General features: G+C 44.8%; 1 pseudogene; it reads right to left on the minus strand.

Annotated features, from left to right (window-relative positions):
* Positions 1–9,181: 9,181 nt before the first annotated feature.
* On the minus strand, positions 9,182–24,053 carry LOC116582263 (annotated as a pseudogene).
* Between the last annotated feature and the right edge of the window lie 1,569 nt (positions 24,054–25,622).

The following is a 25,622-nucleotide window of genomic DNA, read 5'->3' on the forward strand; positions in this document are numbered from 1 at the left end:
GTCTGTTCTATCAAACCTCAGGTTGATTGCTTGGGTATTCAGAATGATTTGATAGTTATCTAGCTGTGTTCAAAGGATGAGGCAATTCTAGGGTCCTCCTACTATGCTGCCGTCTTGTGTCTCCCATCAGTGTCTTAGAGTTTACAGGGAACATCTCTTTTACCTTTATGGTTAGGTTTATTGCTAGGTATCTTACAGTTTTTCCTGCAAGTGTAAATGGGATCGATGTGCTGCTTCATTATTGATGTATAGAAGTGCAACAGAGTTCTGTATGCTGATTTTGTATCCTGCAACTTTACTGAATTTGTGCATCAGTTCTAGCAATTTTTTGATGGAGTCTTTTAGGTTTTCTATATTACACCATGTCATCTGCAAGTAGCGAAAGCTATACTTCCTCTATCCTGGTTTGGCAGGTTTTTATTTCTTTTTGTTGTCCGATTGTTTTTTTTTTTAATTAATTTTTTATCTTTTATAAACATATATTTTTATCCCCAGGGGTACAGGTCTGTGAATCACCAGGTTTACACACTTCACAGCACTCACCAAAGCACATACCCTCCCCAATGTCCATAATACCACCCCCTTCTCCCAAACCCCTCCCCCCAGGAACCCTCAGATTGTTTTGTGAGATTAAGAGTCACTTATGGTTTGTCTCCCTCTCAATCCCATCTTGTTTCATTGATTCTTCTCCTACCCACTTAAGCCCCCATGTTGCATCACCACTTCCTCATATCAGGGAGATCATATGATAGTTGTCTTTCTCTGCTTGACTTATTTCGCTAAGCATGATACGCTCTAGTTCCATCCATGTTGTCGCAAATGGCAAGATTTCATTTCTTTTGATGGCTGCATAGTATTCCATTGTGTATATATACCACATCTTCTTGATCCATTCATCTGTTGATGGACATCTAGGTTCTTTCCATAGTTTGGCTATTGTGGACATTGCTGCTATAAACATTCGGGTGCATGTGCCCCTTTGGATCACTACGTTTGTATCCTTAGGGTAAATACCCAATAGTGCAATTGCTGGGTCATAGGACAGTTCTATTTTCAACATTTTGAGGAACCTCCATGCTGTTTTCCAGAGTGGCTGCACCAGCTTGCATTCCCACCAACAGTGTAGGAGGGTTCCCCTTTCTCCGCATCCTCGCCAGCATCTGTCATTTCCTGACTTGATGATTTTAGCCATTCTGACTGGTGTGAGGTGATATCTCATTGTGGTTTTGATTTGTATTTCCCTGATGCCGAGTGATATGGAGCACGTTTTCATGTGTCTGTTGGCCATCTGGATGTCTTCTTTGCAGAAATGTCTGTTCATGTCCTCTGCCCATTTCTTGATTGGATTATTTGTTCTTTGGGTGTTGAGTTTGCTAAGTTCTTTATAGATTCTGGACACTAGTCCTTTATCTGATATGTCGTTTGCAAATATCTTCTCCCATTCTGTCAGTTGTCTTTTGATTTTGTTAACTGTTTCCTTTGCTGTGCAAAAGCTTTTGATCTTGATGAAATCCCAATAGTTCATTTGTGCCCTTGCTTCCCTTGCCTTTGGCGTTGTTCCTAGGAAGATGTTGCTGCGGCAGAGGTCAAAGAGGTTGCTGCCTGTGTTCTCCTCAAGGATTTTGATGGATTCCTTTCACACATTGAGGTCCTTCATCCATTTTGAGTCTATTTTTGTATTGTTGTGGCTAGCACTTCCAAAACTATGTCAAATAACAGTGGTGAGAGTGGACATCACTGTCTTGTTCCTGATTGTAGAGGAAGAGCTCTCCGTTTTTGCCCATTGAGGATGACAGTGGCTGTGGGCTTTTTGTATTTGGCCTTTATTAGGTTATGTTCCTTCTACCTTAGTTTGTTGAGAGTTTTTGTAATGAACGGATGTCCTACTTTGTCAAATGCTTTTTGTGCATCTGTTGAGAGGATCATGTGGTTCTTCGCCTTTCTTTTTTTAATGTGGTGTATCACATTGATTGATTTGCAGAAAGTGAAGCATGGTCACAGCTCAGGAATAAGTCCCACTTGATCGCGGTAAAAGGTTCTTTTAATGTATTGTTGGATTAGGTTTGCTAGTATTTTCTTGAGAATTTTTGCACCCGTGTTCATCAGGGATATTGGCCTGTAGCTCTCTTTTTTGCCGGAATCTTTGTCCGGTTTTGGTATCAGGGTAGTGCTGGCTTCATACAACGAATGAGGAAGTTTTCCTTCCTTTTCCATTTTCTAGAATCGTTTGAGAAGAATAGGAATTAAGTCTTCTTTAAATGTTTGGTAGAATGCCCCTGGGAAGCCGTGTGGCCCTGGACTCTTGTTTGTTGGAAGTTTTTTTGCTTGTTTGTCTGTTTGTTTTATTACTGACTCAATTTCTTTGCTGGTAATCAGTCTGTTCAAATTGTTCCTTTCTGTTTCAGATTGGGTAGATAATATATTTTTTTAACATCTTAATTTTGATTTTATTTTTTTTCAGTGTTCCAAGCTTCATTGTTTATGCACCACACCCAGTGCATCACGCGATATATGCCCTCCTCAATACCTACCACCAGGCTCGCCCATCCCCCCATCCCCCTCCCCTCCAAAACCCCCAGTTTGTTTCTCAGAGTCCACAGTCGCTCATGACTCATCTCCCCCACTGACTTCCCCCAATTCACTTTTCCTTTCCTTCTCCTAATGTCCTCCATTTTATTCCTTATGTTCCACAAGTAAGGAAAACCATATGATAATTGACTTTCTCTGCTTGACTTATTTCACTCAGCATAATCTCCTCCAGTCCCGTCCATGTTGATACAGAAGTTGGATATTTATCCTTTCTGATGGTGGTGTAATATTCCATTGTCTATGTGGATCATATCTTCTTTATCCATTCGTCTGTTGAAGGGCATCTTGGCTCTTCCCACAGTTTGGTGATTGTGGACATTGCTGCTATGAACATTGGGGGTACATATGGCCCTTCTTTTCACTACATCTGTATCTTTGGGTAGATTGTATGTTTTTAAGAATTTATCCAGGTTGTTTTTCTAGGTTGTTGGTATATTGTTGTTGTTGTTTTTATAATATTCTCTTATAATTGCCCATATTTCTGTGGTATTGGTTGTCATTTCTCCTCTCTCAACTGTGACTTTATTTATTTGGGTCCTTTCTCATTTCTTTTTTATAAAAGTCTAGATAGGGGTTTACTGACTTTATTAATTTTTTTCAAAGAACCAGCTCCTGGTTTCATTGATCTGCTCTATTGGTTTGTTGTTGTATCTGTGTCATTTAAATCTGTTCTATTATTTCCTTCCTTCTGCTGATTTTAGGCTTTGTTTGTTGTTATTTTTCTAGCTCCCTTAAGTATAAGGTTAGGTTGTTTATTTGAGATTTTTCTTGCCTCTTAATGTAGGCCTGTATTGCTATATACTTCCTTCTTATGACCATTTTTACTGCATCCCAAAGGTTTTGCACTATTGTGTTTTCATTTTCATTTGTTTCCGTGTATTTTTTAGTTTCTTGACCCATTCACTCATTAGTAGCATGTTGTTTAACCTTCATGTACTTGTGATCTCTCCGTTTTTTTTTCTTCTGGTTGACTTGTGGTTTCATAGTGTTGTGGTCGGAAAAAGTGCATGGTATGACCCCAATCTTTTTGTATTTGTTGAGGCATGATTTGTGACCTAGTATGTGATCTATTCCAGAGAATGTTCCATGTGCACATGAAAGGAATGTGTATTCTGCTGCTTTAAGAGGAAATGTTCTGAATACATCTGTAAAGTCCCTCTAGTCCAGTGTGTCATTCAAAACCGTTGTTTTCTTGTTGATTCTCTGCTTAGATGATCTGTCCATTGCTGTAAGTGGAGTGTTAAAGTCCCTTACTATTATTGTATTATTGTCAATGAGGACCTTTATGTTTGTTATTAATTGTTTCACTGGGGATCCTGTGTTGGGTCCATAAATGTTTCCAATTGTTAGATCTTCTTGCTGTATTGTCCCCCTTATTATGAATCGTGTCATTCTTCTCTTGTTACAGTCTGGTTTAAAGTCTACTTGGTCTGATACAAGAATCAATATGCTGGCTTTCATCTGACATTTTTTTGTGTGAGAAATGTTTCTCTAGCCCCTCACTTTCAATCTGCAGGTGTCTTTAGGTCTGAAATGTGTCTCTTGTACGAAGTATATAGATGAACCTCATTTGGTTTTTGGTTGTTTTTTTTCTCATCCACTCTGACACCCTGTGTCTTTTAATTGGACCATTTAGTCAATTTACACTCAGAATAATTATTCATAGTATGTACTTATGGCCAATTTTTTACTTGTTTTTGTCATTTCTGGAGATTTTCTTTGATCCTTTCTTGTCATTATCACTGTTCATCTCTCCTTTGCAACGAGTCCCTTTAGTACTTCTTCCAGGGCTGTGTTATTGGTCATGATATCCTTTAGTTTTTGTTTGTCTGGGCAACTCTGTATCTTTCTTTCTATTCTGATAGCCTTGCTGTAGAGTATTCTAGGTAGCAGATTTTTCAATTCAGCTCTTTGAATATATGATGCCACTCCCTTCTGGCTTTCTGTTTCACGTTTCTGTTGAGAAATCTGAACCTAGCCTGATGTATCTTCCCTTGTAAGTTAAGGACTTCTTTTGTCTTGCTGCTTTTAACATTTTTAACCTATCACTCTATTTTTCAAATGTAATTACAATATGTCTTGGTGTTGGCCTGCTTTTGTTGATTTTGATGGGAGTTCTCTGTGTCTCCTGGTTCTGAATGGTTGTTTTCGTCCCCAGATTGGGGAAGTTTTTAGCTATTATTTTCTCAAATAAACTTCCTGTCCCTTTTTCTCTCACTTCCTCTCCTGGGATTCCTATGATACAAGTGTTATTATGTTCGATGCTGTCACTGAGTTCCCAAAGCCTTTTCTCATGATCCATAGTTCATCTTTCTCTCTTCTGTTGAGCCTCATTATATTCCATCATTCTATCTTTATACCACTCATTCATTCCTCTGCTTCTTCCATCCTTGTGGTCATTCCATCCAGCCAGTTTTGAATCTCAGTTATTGTCTTTTTCATTTCTGTCAGGTTGGCTTTTAACTCTTTTATCTCTGGGGTAAGGGTCCCTGAACTCTTCCACTCTTTCCCTAGCCCAGTGAGTATTCTTATGTTTGTTGCTTTAAATTCTCCCTCACTCATGTTACTTATATCTGTTTTACTTCAATCTCTGGCCACGGCCTTATCTTTTTTTTTTTTTTTTTTTTTTTTTGCATTTGGGATGAATTCCTCCATGTGACATTTTGTCTAGGTCTCTGCCTTCATCTGTATGTGAGAATAGATAGCCAGTTATGATTCCTGCTTCTGAGAGCAATGACTTTATGAAGAAGAGGTCATGCAGTGTCCAGGGCCTGGCACTTCAGTGAGTGTCTCTGGTGTGTGTTGTGTGCACTCTGCTGGAGTGTTTTGGCTGATCTATCTTTCAGGGTAGTTGTCTGCAGAGGCTCTCTCTGCCTGCAGTGGTCAGTGTTTGGTCCTTTGCCAGAATGTGGTGAGTTTTAAGCACAGCACGTGTGCTCTAGCCTGCTTGTTAGATGAGACCTGATACTACATGAACTGGAACTGAAGCGCTGAAGAACTCTGGCTGGGAGATGTGGTGTGGGCAGGGGTTTCTTCTGGTCTTCTGGGAAGGGGCCCTCTGCACTGAGACTGGAGCAAGTTTGACTGAGAAGGATAGTCTCTCCAGTGTGCAGGGGTGTGGGGCTTGGTGTAAGCAGGTTAGGCAGCCAGTGTGGGTGTTGTGTTGCTTCCTGCAGGTGGCTCTGTGTTTATGCTGTGGGTCAGGGGAGGGAAATAGCTCCAGACAGCTTCTTTGTCCCCAGAGCAGCATCTCCACGAATACTGGCTCTCAGGGACACACTAGGAGAAGAACAAACAAACCCTCCCACTGTGTGTCCCATGTGCTTCTCAGATCACTGTTTCCACACTGTCTGCCTTCAGGTCCTTTGCCTGCCTTCTCTTCAGGAGCAGGGCAGTGAACATCAAGTCTATTCCAGCCAAGCCCACTGACCTCCAGAACTCCAGCCTTTAAGCCCCCTTGGTTGCAAGAACTCATGAAATTCAGCCACTCTTGCTTTCCAGGCCAGTGGCTTTGGGGATGCATTCTCTTTATGCGTTCACCTGCATGCTCCTCTCTCTTACCCTTCTCTGTGACCACAGCTCCCTCCCCTCTGCAGCACCCAGGATTCTTTTCTCCCCTAATCCATGGATCCCCACTTCCTTACCTTTTTGGATGTGGCCTCTTTTCTCCCTTTAGTTGTGGAGTTTGTTCTGTCAGTCTTCAGGTCTCTTTCTGGGGCATTTAGGATGATTTGATAATTATCTAGTTCTGATTGTGTGCGAGGTGAGCACAGCATTCCCCTACTCTGCTGTCATCTTGTCTTCTCCTACTCATGGCTTTTTTATTTTTGAGCCACTCTCTGTGTCCCTGTGCCTGATTCACTGTCCCCATCTCTTCATTTTTGGCCTTGCCTGCCTATTTGTGTGATTCTGTTTCTGGGTATCCCCAGGTTTATTTTTATTCTGTGTCTTTGCCCCTCTGCGTCTCTGGATAGATTTCCTTGTCACCGTGTCTCTGCTCATTTGTTTATGTTCTGTGTGTCCGTTCCTATGTGTCTATGTTTCTTTGTTCCTATCTTGATCCTTCCAGACATGATCCTGTGTATCTGTTCCCATTTCTACCTTGTATCCATATGGCTGTGTTTGTGGATTCACATCCCCATGTCTACTTATTCTGGGATGTGTGTGTGTGTGTGTCTTTCTCTCACTCCTTTTCTAAATTCTTGTGTCCCTATGTCACAGTGTCTCCACTGTACCTGGGCCTCCAGCTTGCCTGTCTTTATGCCTCTCTGTTACCTAACCTAACCCTAACCCTTATGTCTTCGCTGGTGTTTGTCACAGTTTGGGTGTCTGCATTCCCATGCTTTTGTCACTGGATCTCTGAGTATATAAATTTGAGCTCCAGTTTGACTCTTGGTGTGCTCCTCTGCATGCGCCCATGTCCTTGGGTCTTTGTTACCAAGTCTTGGTATAAGTAACATCTCTGTTTCTATGATTTTGTAGATCTGTGGTCTTGTGTCTCTGTTTTCTTCTCCCATCCCCTATCCCATTTCTGTCAGTTATCATGTCATCATGTCTCTATGCTTCTACTTCTTCAACCTTGGTGTACTGGGCTATGGTTTTGACCTATGCCTCCCTGGTTACTTCTGTGTCCTTGTGTCTCTATGTGTCACTGTGTGTCTCGTCTCCTCTGCTTTTATGTCTGGGTCTTTGTGAATATCTCTGTCTCTCTCTCTCTTGCTCACTTTCTCTCTTGTTAAGACTTTTTTTTTCAGTAGTTCAAGGAAAATTTTCTTTTCTTTTCTTTTCGAATTTTTATTTAAATTCTAGTCAGTTAACATGCACTGCAATATTGGTTTCAGGAATAGATTTCAGTAATTCATCACTTACATACAACACCTAGTTTTTGTTTGTTTGTTTGTTTTGTTTTGTTTTGTTTTTGAGATCATCTCTACATCCCAACGTGGGGCTTGAACCCACAATCCCGAGATCAAGTGTCACGTGCTCTCCTGAGTGAACCAGCCAGGAGCCCCAGAAAAACTACTTAAATGACTGAGGGAGTTACAGATATTTGATGAAGTCTGGAGTGTTTGGGGGAGGGTGGGAAGGACATCTAAGCCAAGATCTAAGTTGTGATCTAGAATTTGAGTGGCAAAGCAAAAGATGAGCATGGTAGACAGGGACCAGGGCAGGTAAGTTCAGAGCGATTATCAAATAGAACAGCTTGAGAGAGGTCCCATAGTGGTGTTGAGGTTGAGGCAGGGCCCATTAGGGAACGGAGAGGAGGCCAGGGTTTGGGGGTGGATAGAGTTCAGAGAGCGAGTGGGAAATAGTGAGGTCAGAGGGGTATAGGATAGAGGGCAGATCACGTAGGGCCTTGTCGGGTATAAAAAGAATTTTGGGCTTCATTCTAGGTAAGATGGGAAACTCTTGAGGGGGGTTAAGTGGGAGCGGGACATGAAGTAATCTTTGTTTTTCAATAATCCTTTTGCTGCTGAGGAAGGATGGTAAAGAAAAAAAAAGAAGAAAGGAAGGAAGAAAGGAAGAAAAGAAAGAAAGGAAGGAAAGAAAGCAAGCAAGAAAGAAGGAAAAAAAATATCCCGAGAGAGGGAGCAGGGAGACCAGTGAGGAGAATGGAACAGTTTTCTAGGGTAGACATGATTGTAGTCTGCCCTAAGATAGTGACAGTTGAGGTGGTGAGAACTGGGTGCATTTAGCAAATATGTCAGAGGCAACATTGCCAAGAATTGAAGATGGATGGGATATTGGCAGGTGGTGAAGGAAAGGGGCATGTCAAAGATCTCATGCCCAAATCTGTATCTCGGTGACTTACTGCCACCACCAACTAGTTCTAATCCTGCCCTATAATGTCTCCCAAGAAATGTTGCTCTTCTTAGGAAGAGAGAACAATGGAGTGGTGGAGCACATTTAGTCTGCAACCAAAGGATGCAGGCCCAAATGATGCCATCGAATGATGCAGGCCTAGTTGTGTGACATGGAATAAGTTACTTCAGTTCCCTGCACTTCAGTTTCCCCATGAGTAAAATGCAGGTATCCACAGGTTGTGTGTGTGTGAGTGTGTGTATGTGTATTAAATGAGGGACTAAAAGAGCAATATATAGACAAGTACCTGCACATACGAAGGACTAAAAAATGTTAACCTTTGTTACTTCACAGTCTTTAGGAAATTTAAGGATAATTGTTATCTTTTCCAATTTGTGTACCCCTCTCCTTAAGCAGGGCTGTATATAGAGCACAAAAGAACTAATCAGACCTGCCTTACCCAGTGATGCCTCCAGTTAGAACCCTGTATCCCTGCCCTGTCCTGGAAACATGAGCAATTCTCTTGTCCAACAGAGCAAATGTCAAAACCACAACTTGATCAGTTTCTTTCTGTTTCGCTTTCCCAGTCTTAATATCCCTCCTCTCTCAGGGCCTCTAATTCTGTGCTTAGGTTCTAAGGCCCAGAGAGGTTAAGTAGCTGATTCAAAGTCTCAAAGCAAGCAAACAGGCAACTGTCATCACTAGAATCTGCAGAAGCTTTGTACATTCCTAGTTCCCGGAGCTCTCCATTCTTACCTCCTCCTCATGGCTTGACCTCTTGCCCGGGACACTAACCATCTTCATCAGGAGTGAGGAAGGTATAGAAAGCTGGTGTGTTCAAGGACTCCATGATCATGGACTCCACCATTGACTTAGACAGCAGCTCTAGCTCCTCAGGGAAATGGAGCAGGCTGGCCACCTCAGGGAGGATGCTAGAAGGCAGCAAGACTGGCACATTTGGGGGCTGCCTTCTGGCATAGGCCTGGAGCTGCTGGAGAGGCCCATTGTTGGGACTTCTGACACAGGTAGTCCCAGAATTTGTCTGGTGTTTGGGGGCCCCAGCAGCAGATCCTGCTGAAGCCAGAGCTTTCTCAGGGCAGCAGAAAGGGCAAGGTGGAGTCAAAGGGAATTGGGAAGGGTGCTCCAAAGACAGAGGTGGTCATGGTCTTGCTGGGACTTGCAGGACTTGAGGTTGTGCTTGAGAATGTGTTTGGATCCTGAGGAGGTAGGGGCATTGGTCTGACAGGTCTGGGGGATAACGGGGTTTTGGGTTTATTGGGGATTGGGGTCCTAGGTTTGGAAAATGATAAGCTTGGGTAATTTTGGGGAGCTGGGGTATTAGAGTTAAGAGGTGTTGGGACTGGGGTGCCTGGCTGGCTCAGTGGGTTAAAGCCTCTGCCTTCGGCTCAGGTCATGATCTCAGGGTCCTGGGATCGAGCCCGGCATCGGGCTCTCTGCTCAGCGGGGAGCCTGCTTCCTCCATCTCTCTCTGCCTGCCTCTCTGCCTACTTGTGATTTCTGTCTGTTCAAATAAATAAATGGGATCTTAAAAAAAAAAAAGAGGTGTTAGGATTTTAGGGATGTTAGGTTAAGAGGATGCTGGGTTTAGGGTGTGACAGATTGTTTGGGGTCTTGTGAGCAGGAACCTTTGGTCTAGTTTTGTGACAAGTGTTTGAAGACCTGAAGCATGGAGACTCCAGGATTGGCCTGTGGCAAGCTTTTGGGTGACTGTGATGTGAGTATCCCAAGTTGGGAATGTGATAGAGCATCCAGTTTGGGTTGTGATGGAACACCAGGTTTGGAGGACAGTGGAATATCATGTTTCACAATGCCAGCTTTGGGCTGGGATGGGGTGCTAGGATTCAGAAGTGGGACTTGTGTCTTGGCAGTCATGGGTAATAGGGTACCAGGATTCTGGTGTGATGGCACGCTGGGCTTCAGAAGCAATAGGGCACCAGAGTTTGAGGGCCAAAGGTAGCAGTTTTTGTTCTGAGAGTTGGCTGAACCAAAGTGCTGGAATCCTGTTGTGTAGGATTTGGGGATTTGGGGTGTGCTGGGGTGGATAGGGTACTTAGTGTCCTGACCCAGTGGCTCCAACTCCTTGGAACTGGACATAATTTGTGTAGAAGCAGGAGCCGTTGAGGATAAGTAGGACCTTGGTTTCACAAGCCCTAATTTGGGAGAGACCTTGGGTAACAAGGCTGACGGGGCTGTGCCTGTCCCGAGGCCACGTCTGCTGGCGGATGAAGGCATAATGGTGCCTAGTACAGCTGCAGTGGAAATCTGTGATCTGACCTTCCCACTTGCCTCCTTGGGCTGCACCACGACCAGTGAAGTCAGAGGTGTAGCAACATTGTTTTCAAGGGACAGCTTGAGGACTTCGGTGGCCAGCAGGCGGCGAGCAGACTTGGAAGCATCCCTCAGCAACTCTCCACTGGTGGTGTAGGCCCAGAGGCAGCAGGTGAAGTGGGCTACATTGTAGGCCCACTCCCCTGGGACACCAGAGTTCTTCTGGCTCTGCTGGTGGCTGCCTCACTGTGGCAGGCTACAAGAAGCTGACTCTTGGGGCCACAGGCTGCCAGGTGGATGCCAAGTTCCTGCTTTCCTACCTGCCTGCCTGTGCCTGTCCTGCCACCACCAGTTCTGAGCCACGAAAATAATGGGGAAAAGGTCCAAGGGGAGGCCCCAACCAAGCCTCCCAGAGGAGGGGAGGCTCTCCCTTCAAGAATGCCAGCGGAGGAATGGAGATCTCCTCATAGAGGCCCTTCAGCTGTAGGGCTGCATCAGTGCCCTCATACGTGCACCAGGCTTCTCCCTGGTTCTCCAGGGGCAGGTGACACAGCAATGGGAAGTCAGCCTCATCCCTGAAGGCCAAACTAAAAAGGGACACCCTGTTGCCCAGTGCCTGACAGATGTTGGAGAGGATCACCCTAGGGGTCATCACACTGGCTATGGGCTCCACATCTGTCAGGAAGATGATGAGACGGATCCTCCTCACACTGCAGCCCTGACCAGTCTTCTGATTGCTGTGGTTTAGCAATGCTATGCTGTAGCAGAGCTGCACTGATGTTGGTCCCTAATTGGGAAGCAGACCGTGAGACCATCTTTTCTAGTTATTTCTATCCCCATTGCAGACACCTTAGACACCTCACCAACCTCTCAGGCTCAGTCATTTCTCATCTTTGCTCAGGCTGTTTCTGCTGCTTATCCTTCCCAACACTCCTGCCCCCACACGGGTTCCCTGAGATCTGACAGTGGGGCCCACATGTCCTTGGCTTTTATCACTCCCTGTCTCAGACTACGATTTGCCTGTTTCCTGGGGGGATATCTAATTCTCTAGTCAGACAGGCATCTCCTCAATGATAGCAACCCCACCTCCACGCTATAGGGGAAGGAAGGGCTGAGTTTACCAGAGGTGGCGGGTCGGGGAGACTTCAGTACTTCTCTGAGAGACGATTGATCAAAAGCCAGAATCAGGGCAACAGCTTGACCAAGTGCTTGGAAATACCTACATAGATTATTGATTTTTAAAAGTTTTGGCAAATTTTTCTGAGTATGTGCTTTAAAGAAACTCAGGGCCGAAGAGGAATGTGCCCTAAAATTCATAGTGCTATGTTCTTTCAACTAGGAAAGGGGAGGCAGAAGGATGAAGGGACATATTTGTATAAAATATAATAGTGATGTTTCAGGTGTTGTGAGAGGTGAGGTAGATGGGGGAACAAAGGGAGCATTTCAAAAATTCCCCATATCTGGGGCACCTGGCTGGTTCAGGCAGTAGAGCACGTGACTCTTAATCTCAGGGTCATGAGTTCGGGGCCCATGTTGGGCATGGGGCCTACCTAAAATAGAAAAATAAATAAATAAATAGATAGATAAAAAGGAATTCCCCACTTTACCACAGCCCATCCATTTCAGTGGGTAGGTCTACACTTACAACCACCAGCTTCCATGTGACCCAGGTAGTCCTTGGTGCTGTGGATATTCTGGATGCTAGCTAGATGCTAACCGAGTCAGAAAAGGTGGTGGTTTAGAAGTGGTCGTTGACCCGCGCGCCACCCAGGATCACGTTCGTGGCCTTTTCAGTCTGTGGGATATGGGTGAAATGAAGGAGATGGACCAATGCTGGAGGTCTTGCTCAAGACTAAAAAGTTATTTCTATACAAGGTACTGAGGCCTAAGTGTGGTATGGTTTTAAGACGCTCTGACTCCGGCACTCCGTAAGTCTAGAATTCTCGGGGTCAAAATGCTACAGGCCCTATGGATCTAAGCCTAGAACTGCACTGTCCAATGGAAACTGCTAGCCACATGTAGCTACTTAAATGTAAGCTAGTTAGAATTAGAAGAAAAATTATAAATAAACTGTTCCTTTACTTGCAGTAGCCACATTTCAAGTGCCCAGTAACCACACAAGGGTTATTGCAGAGCAGTGGCTACTTCTGTATGGGACACCTCAGAACTTCAGAACTTTTCCGTCATCAAGATAGTTCTATTAGACAGTGGTGGTCTAGAAGGTTCAAGCTCCATGCTTTCAGGGTGCTAGGGCCCTATGTGTTCCATGGTTCCCGGACCCCATGACCCAGGATTCAGTGACTCCAGGACCCTAAAGCTTAAGACCTTTATGATTCTGGGTCTTTATAACTTCCTTTAAGTGACTTTGCAAGCTCTGGTTCTGCCCTGTGTAATCTGTTCTTTTACCTCACCTTCCATTTCTTCTAGGCGGATCCTCTCCTCAGTACCCAGATAACCCAGATCCCATTCCCCCCCCCCCAAACTTTGCTCTTATTGTGCCCTTTAGGTAACAGACCTTTCCACTTCCCCTTTACTTATTCATATCTTCACTGCTCCTTCTCTGGGCAGCCCTTCCTTGATTGCTTACTCTGACCCATGCCCCTTGTACCCAGATAGTCCCTGTCCCAGATGGTTTGCTCGCTGTCATATGTAGAATGTTTTCATTTTCCACACTGATATTGAGCCCTCTGAGAACAGGGCTTTGAATACTTCTCCCTTTTGGCTCCCTTATCCGTAACAATACCTAACATAGGTCTAGGCACATTAGAGTTTCAGGGAACAGGGAATGTAGGTCCTAGTATTAGGTACCTCTTACAGGGCACTTGTTATGTTTCAGGCACTGTGCCAAATACTTAGATGCATCAGCTCATTTAATCGTCATAGCAACACAATGGAAAAGATACTGATATTATACCCATTTTATCAGTGACAACACCGAGGCTCAGAGAGGCAGAGTGACTTGCTCAAGGTCACACAACTAGTCACTGATGAACCACGGATGCAAATCCATATTTTGGAGGTGTGAAACATTATGCCTTCCAAGTTTTATATTGTTATAGATTTCAGAGACCACAGGGAGTACCACTTGTGACCCACCTTTCTCTACACCTTAAACTGATAGAAGATGCCTTGAATGCTTTCAAAGGGATCAGAGTCTTTCCTGCCACAGGATGAGCTCAGGGTAGAGGTCACACATTCTGGAATAAGGAGCTGAGGTCTTCCTCAAGACTGAAAGGTTATTTCTATACAAGGTACTAAGGCCTAAATGTTGCATGGTTTTAAGGATTTAGCCACTCATTCTTGTTTTCATTCAGAGGACTGAAACATAGAGCATGATGGCCCTTCCTGAGAATCTCCCACTAACCAGAGACAAATTGTGTTTTTAGAAGTATGTCATTTAATCTATTGAGATTTTCCAGCTATCTGTCTGTTATTGATTTCTAGTTTATTCCACATGGTCTGAGAGCATATATTTATTGTATGATTTGTACTCTTTTACTTTGTTAGGGCGTGTTTTACGGCCCACGATGTAGTCTATTTTGGCAAACAGTCCATGTGAGCTTGAGATGGATGTGTATTGTGTTGCTGTTGGATGAAGTACTGTGTAGATGTCAATTATTCAACTGATTAATGGTGCTGTTCTGTTAAACTCTGTCCTTACTGATTTTGTGCCTGCTGGATCTGTCCATTTGTGATAGAAGGGAGCTGACGTCTCTAACTATAACAGTGGTTTCTTCTATGTCTCTTTGCAGTTCTAACAGTTTTTGCCTCATGTCTTTTGACGTTCTATTGTTAGGTGCATTACACATTAAGGATTGCTGTGTCTTCTTGGAGAGCCATTATATAATTATAGTTATATAAGATTTTTTTTTTTCAGTCTGAAAGCAGTCATGGTTTATTAACTGGCCAAACTGCAGAAATAGTGATGGCAGATACCTTAGTTTATCCTTCTAATAAGCTGTTCATCTGGTCTTCCCTATTGCCAGCAACTGCGCCTCCCACAAAATGGGTGATCCTTTTCTTTTCCACTTCATGGAGAAGATAATTTGCAGGGCCCCTGGAAGTTTTTTGGTTCTTTGAAATACTTTACAGTAATACTTTATAGGTCTTGTGAATCAGATCCTCCATGCAAACAATGCCATATTTACCAAGAGATCAACCAGTGTGTTATCTGTCAGGGATATTTGCTTTGTTTCTTTAAACAACGCATCTCCTTATCCCTGATAACTTACTTGCTCTAAAGTCTGTTTCATCTGAAATTAGTATAGCTGCTTCAGCTTTTTTGTGATTAGTGTTCAGAATGGGGTATCTTTTTTTCCCATACCATGACTTTTAGTCTATCTGTGTCTTTTTATTTAAAATGGGTTTCTTGTAGACAACACAGAGTTGGGTCTGCTTTTGTTTGTTTGTTTTTTGTTTGTTTTTGTTAGGTTCCTTTTTGTTTTAATCAACACTGATAGTCTCTGTCATTCAATACGTGTATTTAGACCATTCATGGTTAAAGTGATTACTGTTATGGATAGATTAATATTTGCCATGTTTTTAACTGTTTTCTATTTGCTACCCTTGATTTTCTTTTCTTTTCCTTCCTCCCTCCCTCTCTCCTTTCCTTCCTTCCTTCCTTCCTTTTTTCAGTCTTATACTATTTTTCTGTCTTCTGTGGTTTTAATTGAGTGTTTTATATGATCCCATTTTCTCTTGTCTTTTAGCAGAGCCATTATGGTTTTAATGTTTTTTTTTTTTTTCTTATTGATTGCCCTAGAGTGTGCAATCTGCTTTTACAACTAATCCAAGTCCACTTTCAGAAAACACTATACAGCTTCAAGTACCTCATGGAAGAATATTTCCAATTCATCCCTCCTGGCTCTTATGTAACATTGCTGTCATTAACTTCACTTATCTATAAGCTGTATTCACTGAACACATTATTTCTATTACTATTTTCAGCAAACTCTTTTTGTTACATCTATTAATTAAAAAAGAAAAGAGTTTCTTTTTCCATAATTCATTCCTTTCCTAACACTCTTCCTTTCTTTATGTAGACCCAAGTATATGAACTACACCATTTCCCTTCTCTCTGAAGAACTTCTTTAAACATTTACCTGTGCAAGGCAGGTCTACTGGCAAAAAGTCCCTCAATTTTTGTTTGGCTGATAAAGTCTTCCTAACTCATTCACGCTGGAAAGACAATTTTGCTGTATACAGAATTCTAGGCTGGTAGTTTTGGGGGTTCCTTGTTTTGTTTTGCTTCTCTTCAATACGGTAAATATTTCGTTTCACTCTCTTTTTGTTGTATGATTTCTCAAGAGAAGTCCAATGTAATTCCTATTCTTGTTCCTGTATAAGTAAGGTGATATTTTCCATGGGCTTTTTTTTTTTTTTTTTAAGAAATTTCTCTTTGATTTTCTGTAGTTGGAATAGGATATGCCTATGTGTAGATTTTTTTTTTTTTTTTTAAATCTTGCATGGTGCTCTCTGAGCTTCCTAGACCTGTGGTTTAGTGGCTGTCATTTATTTTGGAAAATCTGTACCCAGTAATCCTTCAAATATTTCTTGTGTTATTTTCTTTCTTCTCCTCCTGGTGTTCCCATTACACATATATGATACTTTTGTAATTGTATACAGTCCTTGGATATTCTCTTTTTTCTTATTTTGTTTTACATTCTTTCTTCTCTTTGCTTTTCGGTTTGGGAAGTTTCTATTAACATATCCTCAGGCTTATTGACTTGTTCTTTGCCCATGTTCAGTCTCCTAATGAGCCCACCAAAGACATTTTTCATTCCTGTTATGGTGTTTTATATTTCTAGCATTTACTTTTTCTTTTCTTAGGGTATCCATCTCTGCTTGCATTACCTGTCTATTCTTGCATGTTATCCACTTTTCCCATTAGAGCCCTTAGCATATTAGTCATGGCCACTTTAAATTCCAGGTCTAATAATTTCTCTGCCGTATCAGTCTGGTTCTGATGATTGATTCATCTTTTGGGACTGTGTTTTGTTTAGTTTTGGTTTGTTTTCATTTTAGCATAGCTTGTAAGTTTTTGGTGAAAGCAGACATGATGTATCACGTAAAAAGATCCTAGGTAAATAGGCCTTTGGTGGGAGATTCTATGTTTATCCGGCCAGGAATTAGGTTGTGCTTGCTAGGTGCTAACAGTTTCATGTGTCAGAGGCAAACATTTCTTTTAGAATCCTTGTTTTTGACTCCTCTATTGTCTTGGGTTGCTTGGGATAGTCTCTCTTAAAGACTCTAAGCTTCCAGTTCCATCAGCTATAATCTCCTGTTGTTATGCAGGAGTGCAGTGCATGTGGTGATATTGTGTGGGGGAAGGAGAAGCATTTCATAGTTCCATGCTAAAAGACTGAGGGCAACTATGCCCCTGAAATATGACCGCCACAAGTGCTCCTCAGCTTTTTCCTGACCTTAGTTGGGATGGGTAGGCTAGAAAAGTTTGGAGTTGGGTATAGCCTTTCCCCTACACTTGAGACTACAAAAGACAGCTTTCCATATTTCCCTTCCCCCAGTTTGGTTACACTCTGGTATCGTACAAGTTAGTAGACTTGGGCCCCATGGGCTCTATGGTTCAGAACTTTAAGGCCCATAGACTGTACTGCTCCAGGTCACTTGGACTTTATCATTCTCAAGTCCCAGAGTATTGTAGTTCAAAATACTGCTTCCGGAACTTTATGGATTCAGGCTCTAAACTCAAAATCTCTTTGGCCTATGGCCCCAGTATTCCATTTTAAGGGTGCTCTGTAGAAGGGCGACAATATTTTAAATCTAGATGGATCCGGGACTTTGTAGTTTCTAAACACTACAATGCCAGTGCACTGTATTTTTCTGGCTTTGAGGTAAAGTAAACAAAATGAGACAAAACAAACCTGTGGCCTCTGGAAGGTTCAGAGTCTAAATTGACTATGGTTTCCTTTTTATACTGTTGACTCGGGTTTTATGACACCAGAGTTCTCCAGCTTGAAGGTTCTATGACTCTGGGCCCCTTGGTGATCTGAAGTTTTGTGGTTAAGGGTCCTGATGGTTACAGCCCCCCATGTCCAGTGTTTCAATGTTCCCAGTATTCTGTGGTTTCAGGTCTATGTGGCTCCTGAATGTGCAAGGTACCAGGAACCCAAGGGAGGCCTTGGCCTCTAAGATCCCAGGGTCATGGGAGGTAGAGTCTCTGGTCCCAGGGGACCACTGTTCCTGTACTCTCTGCTTTCTGAGCCTTCTAAAACAAGAGCTATAACAGGTCTGCCGGGTCCTTGTTACCTGCTTCATCGTGGTGCCAAACATTGAGCCAGCCGCTTGTATCAACAACGAATACCACGTTTTTCTTGACAGGTGGGAGGCTTCTGGGGGCAAAATAATGAATAAAATAGCCCTCGTAAATCTGGACAAAAAGAAGTGAAACCAACAAGAAGTAGGAAAGGCAGTCTAAATCAGGTCCCCTCTTATTCTCCGGCATAGCACCCTGTGCCTTTTTCCTTCCGAGGCCTTCTCTCTGCTTCTAGTTAAATAGGCATCTGTGAGATTGTTTGTTTCAATGTCCACCTCCTCTACCAGAGCTGTGTCTCTGCTGTTCAGGCTGTCAGCCCAGGGCTTGCCCCAGAACTGTGGAGTGAACGAGGCTGGCTTGTGGCCCAAGGCTCCAAGGATCAGGATCTCTGTAATATGTGAGTTCCTGTTCATGAGAGCTGACTTGCACAGTCCTGAGGGCCCCTGGGGACATTTTGCCTGGGCTCCAGGAACTTTAAGTATTGTTTTAACCTCCCTCTATAGAGTGAGCCAGGGGCCCAGCTCCATTGCTGCCAGGGGCTGAGAGTTTGCAAGGCCTCCCTCTCTTCCTTAAGCCTCCTTTCTGCTGTTGCTGGGCAGAGTAGGCAGGGAAGGAGGGAGCAGAGGCTGGGTGAGCTGTTTGTTCAGAGGGGATTGGTTAGACCAGGTGCAGATGCCTTGGGCTGCCAAGGATGTGATTGGCTGCTGACCCCCTTCCCCCACTCCATCTCCCCTCTGCAGAGCTTGGGGGCTGGAACAGATGAGGGAAGTGGAGGCGGGATGTCCCTGGGGGCCAGTGTCAGCTCAGCCTAGCGAAGTATGGGCTTGCTGAGGGTCTGTGCTGCTCAGTAGCCTGAAGTAAGCTCTGCCTTGGGACAGCCAGCTTTACTCTCCTCTCTGCCATTCAGGCGCTCTCTGATCACAAGCCTGGACACATTATCTCCTCCTCTCTCAGGGGGAAAGGAGGATAAGGGAGGACATCTTGCTCTTTCCCTCCACTCTAGACTTTGAGTTAATTCACACGTGCATGTGGAGGCTCTGTCTCCACTTTCTCCTGATGCTCTACGGCAGTTCTCAAAGACCTGGGTCATCCACCATACTACTGCCCAGGCCCAAGGCAGAGCCCAGCTGTCCTGAGATTCCTGCTATAACCTGAGCAAGTGAGAGTTTCTGGGAAAATCACATTCCTATCTCCTCATGGTCCCAGGCTCCCTGGTGGCCTCACACCTCACATCCTATAAGCCAGAGGCATGACCCGGGTCACCACCCTCTCACGCTCCCCTCAGCTGCCATGCCACCTCACTTGGAGGAAATGTTTCCTTTCCTTCCTAATGAAGAAAATTAATGGCACCAGGCCATGTCCCTTGGACTGCCCACCCCACCCTTGCACAGGGTTCACACACCCATACACCTCTTCCTCTATTAAGGACAAAACAGTCTTGTCCTGGACCCCATGCCCTCCCAGGCTCCATCACCTCCTCCGCCAGTCAGACCTTTCTCTCCAACCTGCCCCACACAAGCTCCTGGGTCTTCTTTAGGGTATGGAAAGTGTTGTGTCTTTTCCATCCACTAAGACAATCCCCACTGATCCCAATCCCATCAAAACTTTAAACCATCTTCTCTCCTCCCTGCAGCATACCAAGGTAATGGAATCACCACCTGCAGTGGTCTGCTCACGTCCAGTTTATTCCTCTCCACACCACAGACTGGCTTCAGCCTCCGCCACACACTGACTCCTCTCTCACTAAAGGCAACAGTACTTACTTAGTTGGTTTCCAAACTCAATAGGTGTATTTTGATTCTTTTTTTTTTAATTTATTTTTTATTTTTTTATAAACATATAATGTATTATTAGCCCCAGGGGTACAGGTCTGTGAATCGCCAGGTTTACACACTTCACAGCATTCACCATATCACATACCCTCCCCAATGTCCATAACCCCACCACCCTCTCCCTACCCCCCTCCCCACCACCACCCTCAGTTTGTTTTGTGACATTAAGAGTCTCTTATGGTTTGTCTCCCTCCCGATCCCATCTTGTTTCATTTATTCTTTTCCTACCCCCTAAACCCCCCACGTCGCATCTCTACTTCCTCATATCAGGGAGATCGAATGATAGTTGTCTTTCTCCAATTGACTTATTTCACTAAGCATAATACCCTCAAGTTCCATCCACGTCTTCGCAAATGGCAAGCTTTCATTTCCTTTGATGGCTGCATAGTATTCCATTGTATATATATACACCACATCTTCTTTATCCATTCATCTGTTGGTGGACATCTAGGTTCTTTCCATAGTTTGGCTATTGTGGACATGGCTGCTATAAACATTCGGGTGCACGTGCGTGTTTTTTGATTCTTATCAGACTGCATCCCCCTGATGTATTTCACAACTGGCGATCACTTTTGGTCCCAAGAAGAATCTTCTGTCCTGGGAAACTCAGATGGCAAACTCTCCTTACTCTCCGACCAGTTCTCTGGCCCATTTGATTCAGTCTCTTACATGAGTTCCATTTTCTCTAAGCAGTGCTTTCTGATTTTTTTTTTTTTTTCAGTCATGGCAAGCAAAGAGAATGATTATGCTTGTGTAACACAATGGAGGGAAGTGGTGGCGATATAGAGCTCTGAGCAGACTGCTGGCAGCTGGTGGAGCTAGACACCCAGAGAGCTGAGGAGATCAGTGGCTGCTGGACCTTAGCAGTTGCCATCGTGGATCTGCTCTTCTGGCTCAACACATTCTCCCTGGGTCGCTTCCCTAGCTCTTGTACTGTCAGTCCCTGAATCTCCATGATGACCCAGTACCACATCTTTCTCCTGTCCAATGTTCTCCACTCTTCCCCTTCCACAACTGCATACCTGATCACTGTTAGACCCATTCCCTTGGACGTCTGAAGATGCTTCCAACGTATTTTGCCCAAACAATAAATTGCTATATTTCCCCCATCCTGCCTTTGTGTGCCTTTGTCCTTTACAGACCCTATCATCCACATGGTCACTCCAGATACAAACCTGAGCATCACCCTTGAATCTTCCCGTGCCCCTCACTCCCCACATCCAACCAGCTACCGATTCCTGCTGGTTTAATCTGCAGGATATATCCCAGGCCCACCCCTCCTCTCCATTCCAGACTAACAAAACCCAAATTCAAGACTTCTTTCTCTTTGGTTCTGCTCCTTCTTTTGCGGCCCCTCCCATCCATGCATCTTTGCAGCAGCTGCTCAGTCAGGTCTTCCTAAACTCAAACCCCATAATGTCATTCCCTCTCATGGCTCCCTTGTCACCTTCAAGACTTATTCCATGTTCTTCGTCACACCCCTGCAGCACTCGTAGCCTTCGGTCTCACCTCTTACCATTTCTTGTGTCTCAAATGAATGCTCCAGGAACTCCAGCCTACGTGAGGCTCCCTAAACACCCCTGGATATTTCCAGCCTTCATTCCCTGTATCGTGCAGGCCTCGGTTGGCTAGAATGTCTTTCCCATTTCACAGCCCCTCTCCCAACTTGGCATCCATTTTTGCATTCTTTCACCCAGGTCAGTTTTCACTTCTGCCAGGGAGCCCTCCCTGACCACCTTCTTCCCTCATGATGGCATCCGTCCCAGCTTGTGTTGTCATTGACAGAGAACTTTTCATCGTGTGTGTGTGTGTGTGTGTGTGTGTGTTTCACCCAGAGACAGTGAATAGGATCTCCGTGTGATTCACTTCAGGGTTCCCAGCATCAGCCAGCAGTGGGCATGAAGCAGATTAGGTACCCAGGGAGTCCCAGCTGAGTGAATGAAGGGGTGAATGTGCAGGACTTTGAAAGATGGGCAACCTCAAGCAGGAGTGGGAGGTCAGTGGAGGGATTCTTGGTAGGGGATGCAGGAGTCAGGGCACGCAGTAAATGGGAGTATCTGTCTTGCTATTTAGTGCCTAATTCCATCTGTTCTGATTATGTTTCTGCTCCAGGCAATGGTCAAAAAGGTAAAGAATGAGGATGCAGACAAATACCTCAGTTAACACACCCACAGGATAGAACACCAGGTTAAGGCCCCTGCTGCCACCTACTGGCAGGGTACCCTCAGCTCTTATTTGGAGAGGGAGACTTATTTTACTCCCCCTCCGCAACAGGCTGTACCATAGCTCTGTGCCTCTGCACACACTGTTCCCTACATCTCTCTGCATCTGCTATTCCCTTCACCCCAACGACCCTGGCAGAGGTAGAGTCTCTTCATATTTTTCCCAGGCTAATTTAAAGGCCAACTCCTTTAGGAAGGCTTTCCTGGAACCCTCCTCAGTGGTATCTGTGCATAACCCATTACAGATTTATATGCAGCATTTAGAACCGTTCATGACTGCCACAGGTCTATGTATCTGGCTGCTTAGGGGCTAGGATGTTCCAAAGGAAGACTAGGGGTTGTGTCCACCTCATTTCTGAGCTCCCAGAATCAGTGAGGACAGGACTGGGCTAGAGTAGCTCTGCTTGGTGGTGATGTATCCACATATGAATGAATGAGTAAATATGTGCAGGGGGAGAGGTGTTACCAAAGCACTATATTAGCCCAGAGCAGACGGGAAGATTGTCAGTGGGCTGGGCTCATGAGAGAGGTAGCATTTGAGCAAGATCTTCAAGGACAAGGACCAATGGAGAAAGGAGGGAGAAGACATTCCCAGGGCAAGCAGAGAGTTATGAGCAAATACTCAGGCACAAATGAGTGGCAAATTCAGGTGTTTTTAAAGAAAGGCATGTGGTGTGGTGTGGTGTGTGCGGCAGCTGGAGGGTGCTTCGTGTGCTGCAGGTGGTGAGAAATATGGCAAGAAAGGAAGGCTGGGACCAGACATCTCGGGCAGCCATGCAATCGTTGTCAAGCCAAGGGTCTTGGATCCATGCTGGAACCTCCTGGCAGAGCATGAGATCTCTGCATATTCTTCATGAATGTGTGAGCTCAGAATTAAGGGCTCCCTGTTTAGGCAGATGGCTCAGGTGAGGCAAAAAGAATTTTTAAAACTTAGAGATGGCATGAAAGTGTGAGGGAACATGAGAATATCAGAGCTGCAGAAAGTGTGAGAGCCCCATGAGTGTGAGAGACCAATTACTGGCCAATGGTTCACTTTCCAAAAGGACTGGTTAAGAGTGGGCTATAATTTACTTCAACCAAGAGTGGATTCATTTCAGGGTGCCTGGGTGCTTCAGTGGGTTAAGCATCTGCCTTCGGCTCAGGTCATGATGCTAGGGTCCTGGGATGGAACCCCTGTGTTGCTCAGTGGGGAGTCTGCTTCTCCCTCTGCTTCTCCTTCTGCCCCTCCCTCTGCACGCCCCCCACCCCTCCTCCTGCGCTCATTCGCTCTCTTGCTCTCTCGCTCTCTCTCAAATAAGTGGAGTCTTAAGAAAAAAAAAAAAAAGCAACGGGTTCATTTGGAGTTTTATTCAATTTATGCAGTTCTGAGTCTCCAACACTTAGAGGAAGCACATGTGTCTCCTGTGGTGTCAAGTCATGTGTCCCTATACATCATTCTGTCTGTGTTCACTTGTCCTCACTGATCTCTAGGGAAAATCAGATGAGCAATTTGCAGAAGCCAGATTACTGGCCAGGCCTGTCTGACTCCAGAGCCAGACTCTTTCCATTCCATTTCCATTTCCATTCCCCCTCACCTGCACATCTCCAGCGATGCCCTCCATGACTCCATGTGCTGGACCACAAAGTGGGCCATGGTGCCTGAACTGGAAAAGGCAGACTGGTCTTGCAGTGCTGGGCAGAAGGTGATTCAGACACAGGTCTCTCCCCCTCTCAATCCTGGTAGATGGGGACGAGTCAGCCTCACCTGTATGGGTGGGAAGGATTGAGAGGGGTGGCATAGAGGGCTCACCAGGCAGAAAGGGATGACATCAAAAGGGGCAATATCTGAGCATGGGGAAAAGCAAACCCTGCACCACCTGCTGCTCCTCCTGCTTACAGCACCCTTGCACTTGCCCCAGTGCTATAATCCTCTCCAAATCCCACAGCTAGCTCCTCCTGCTCTGCCTCTTCCAGCAGGCCCAGGCTGACCCACCCAGCCCTCCCCACAGCTCCCAGGCTCTAGAAGTCTGACCCTCACCCACAACCTTGCCCTGGCTCACTTGCCATTCGTCCCTGGGCCCAGTCTCTGGAGGAGTGTCATGTCTCCACCTAGACCAGAGACCTGGGTCTCCTCCCACAGAGGCTGTGTGGTGTGTGCTGTGGAGAGAGACAAACACGGAAACGGGGCCTAGGTCCCCTCCCATGCCCCTTACTGCTGTGGAAAATTGCAGTCTAGCAAGGTTCTCCTCTGGGATAGAATTTCATGTGTTTTCTGACACAGAAGGCCCGCCACCCCGCCTTCTGACTCTCAGAATCACGTGTGTGAAGAAGGCTTTTAGCGCCTCATGAAATCACAGATGATTTTCTGGTCCCGGATGTTTGCCGAGCAGGCCACAAGATCAGCTCTTCTGGAATTCCAGCCCAAGACAAATGTCCATTTAGACATGTCCCTGTGCCTCCCTTTTTCCAGAAAATGGAACCTTGGGAATTCTGCGTCCCCCCCTCCTTCCTGCTACAGCTGTCAGGAAGCTTAGGGGCAAACTGAGCCCCCATACTCTCTGAGACTTCTGCTTACATACATTCCCTTGGCTTCCTTCCTTTCAGAGGTCTTTGTTCTGTTTTTTCCCCACAGGATTGGCTCTACCCTCTGCTTTAACCTTTAAGGAGAAGGGGGAGGGAGCTGCCATTTATAGCTTAGGGCTTAAGAGTGCAGGCTGCAAGGACTCAGATGCTCCCTGTGGGCCCCTAGACAAGTTATTCACACTCTCTAAGCCTCAGTCTCCTCATCTGTAGCATGGGAATTATAATAACTCCTATTTCATAGACAGCGTTTGTGGGGATTAAATGAGACCATTTACGTAAAGCACTTGGAACCATACTTGGTTCTTAGTATGTGCTCAATAACGCTAACAATTACAGTTATCATCACATCTTCATGAGACTCTGCACCAGTGATTTGAAGGAAGGCATTTTCTCAAATTCTCACAATGGTCCTGGGCTGTGGATGGCATCTCCCCATTGTACTGGTGGGAATAGTGAAGCGGAGCAGTGGAGTCATTTGCCTGTGGTCCCACCTTAGGAAAAGGTCAAAGCTGGGTTCAGAACCCAGGTCTGTGTGTGTCTTTATGTATGTATACCACCCTGCCTCTCTGGGTCAGTAGGCTCAAATGAGGCAAGGCCTCCAAGCTAAACAGCTTGGTGAGGGTGGTCACATGGCATGAGTGGTTTCTCTGCGCCTGTCCATTCATCTCCCAGAGGAGGTGGGTAGGCCAGCTCAGTGGTTTTCCAATCTGGCTGGATACCAATTTCACCTGCAAATGGGTTAAGAACATAGATTCCTGGGCCCCTCCCTAACTTACTGAAGCAAAATCCAGAAGGGTGGGGTCCAGGAATCTGTATTTCTAACAGCTCACATAGTGATTCTGATGTAGCCAGTCTGGACTTCAAACATCTGTAGATGAAATTTTTTATATTTTTTATGTTTTTCACCATACGGTACATCATTATTTTTGTTTGTTTGTATGTTTTAGACTGAGCCACCCAGGTGCTCCATCTTTTTTTTTTTTATTGTGTTATGTTAGTCACCATACAATACATCATTAGTTTTTGATGTAATGTTCAAAACAAGGCTGGCAG

The sequence above is a fragment of the Mustela erminea genome, chromosome X (assembly GCF_009829155.1).
Source record: "Mustela erminea isolate mMusErm1 chromosome X, mMusErm1.Pri, whole genome shotgun sequence".
Lineage (NCBI taxonomy): Eukaryota > Metazoa > Chordata > Mammalia > Carnivora > Mustelidae > Mustela > Mustela erminea.